The sequence below is a fragment of the Suricata suricatta genome, unplaced genomic scaffold (assembly GCF_006229205.1).
Source record: "Suricata suricatta isolate VVHF042 unplaced genomic scaffold, meerkat_22Aug2017_6uvM2_HiC HiC_scaffold_217, whole genome shotgun sequence".
Taxonomy (NCBI): domain Eukaryota; kingdom Metazoa; phylum Chordata; class Mammalia; order Carnivora; family Herpestidae; genus Suricata; species Suricata suricatta.
In genome coordinates this window covers 1-2000 of record NW_021866770.1, presented here as the reverse complement: position 1 = coordinate 2000, position 2000 = coordinate 1, and the positions used below count along the sequence as shown (strand labels likewise).

General features: G+C 68.2%; 1 long non-coding RNA gene across 1 annotated transcript; it reads left to right on the top strand.

Moving 5' to 3' along the window:
- The first annotated feature begins 57 nt into the window (after positions 1-57).
- Positions 58-1994, top strand: LOC115284819. Its single transcript, XR_003905348.1, has 3 exons — positions 58-204; positions 562-690; positions 1288-1994. It is a non-coding gene; the product is annotated as an uncharacterized LOC115284819 (long non-coding RNA).
- The last annotated feature ends 6 nt before the right edge of the window (positions 1995-2000 follow it).

Below are 2000 nucleotides of genomic sequence, written 5' to 3'. Positions count from 1 at the left end.
GAGTCTGGAGCCTGTCTTCAGATTCTGTCTCCGTTTCTCTTTGCCCCTCCCCTGGTCATGCTCTCTTTCTGTCTCTCAAAAATGAATAAACATTAAGAAAAAATAAAGGAAGAGTTCCGCTGTATCTCACTTCCTGGCTTCCAAAAAGACAGTGCCCAGAAAGACAGTGACCTGGTAGCCTGAGGCCACGTCCCCTGCAAAGAGGTCTCAGACACACCCGCGGGGGCTGGGGTGACGCTGGCCACTGTGTCGGTAGAGGTCCCGTGGAGGGTGGACCGGAGGCGCCAGGGCAGAGAGAACCGGGGGCGCAGGCTCGGGCGGGGATGGGGACAGGGCGTTGGGGTTGACCCCGGCCTTGTGGGCACAGAGGATGTGGGGTCTGGAGCTGTAGGGCCAGCGGGGCCTCCAGGGAGCCGGTGTGGGGTTCCAGGCCCCCCAAGGGGAGGGTGTGCGGCAGGGGGGTGGGGTGCTGGAGGTGCCCCGTGCAGGGGGGGCGGCCCCGGGAGGCCAGCGGGGGGCGGTGGTGGGGCCCGGACGCGAGGGAGCTGTCTGTCCTTCCAGATTCTCAACTGCGTCTTCATCCTGTACTACGTGCTGGAGCTGCTGCTCAAGGTGCTCGCCCTGGGCCCGCGGGGCTACCTGTCCTACTCCAGCAATGTGTTTGATGGGCTCCTCACTGTCGTCCTGCTGGTAACGTCCCTGCCGGCCGGGCCGCTGCCCCCGAGTGCACCGTTGGGGGGCCGACGGGAGGCGGGGTTTCTTGGCATCTGACTGTCGCGGGCAGGCCGCTTCCCCTGCCCCTGGGGGAGGGGCCCAGAGGAGCCCGCAGCCCTCGCCGGCTGACCCGGCCCTGGCCACAGACCCCAAGGATGGTGGGACCTTGATGTGGGGGGCGGGAGGGGCAGCGGGGACACGCTTTCCCCAGGACCTGCGGGGTGGAGGGCCATGCGTGGTGTGTGCATCATGGCAGCCGCCCTGGATCTGACCGACGGGAGCGAAGGCAGCCCGAGAGGCGGGTCCCGGTCTGCCCTTGGGCCCTGGGGTCCCCCACCCTCTCCGGTGCCCCACTCCCCGTGTGCCCGGGCCACCACCGCCTGAGCCCGAGTGTCTTTCTCGGTTGCAGGGGGTCCCATGGTTGCAACAGCCCATGGGGCCAGGGACGGAGCTCTGGCGCCTCCCAGACCCTCAGTGTGGGGAGCGCTTCGCTCGCGGGCTTCAGAAGGCATGGGGGGGGGTGCCTGGGCTAGTGTCGCCGTAGCGACGCCTTCTCTTATCTTGTGATTGAAGGTCTTGGAGATCTCCACTCTGGCCGTGTACCGGCTCCCGCACCCCGGCTGGTACGTGACTGCACACAACCCAGGGCGGCCGCAGCAGCCCGCGCCCTGAGGCCCATCTGTTGGGGCTGCTGGGGGCCCAGTGCCCCAGTGTTAGGTGGCTCGGAGCTCAGCCCTCTGAGGACCGTGGGAGCAGACCTTGGGGATCCTGTGATGGGTCCTGACGCCCCGTCAGATTGATAGTGTGCCCAGCGCTGTGACAAGCCGCTGGGGGTCACCAGGATGGGGCGTGCGGTTCCCGGAGATGCCCAGGGTGGGCTGGGAGCCGTGTGACCTTGGCTTGTCACCTCCTGCTCCTGTATTTCTCAGCCTGTTAGATGGTGGGGGTGGGGGCCGCTGAATCCACGCTGCTGTAGGAGCCCCACCGCCCCTGGGTCTGGTCACAGAGTGTAGACATCTGGCCAGGGGGTCCCAGGGCACTCCGCAGTGTGACCTGCGGCTGTCGGGTCGCGCTGCCCAGAGCACAGCTGCCCCAGCCGGTGCAGGTGCCGCCCCTGGCCGTGGTGTCTCCGGAGGCTGCTCCTGTGCCGGTGGAGCGGGCCAGCTGCCCCAGCGCCGGCCGGGAGGGGCCTCTGTCGGGGAGGCGGGTCAGGCGGGTCGGGCGGGTGCTGGCTGTGGCGGTGAGCCGGGGTCTGGCGGGGGCCCCGGCCGCCTCGTTTCGAGTGC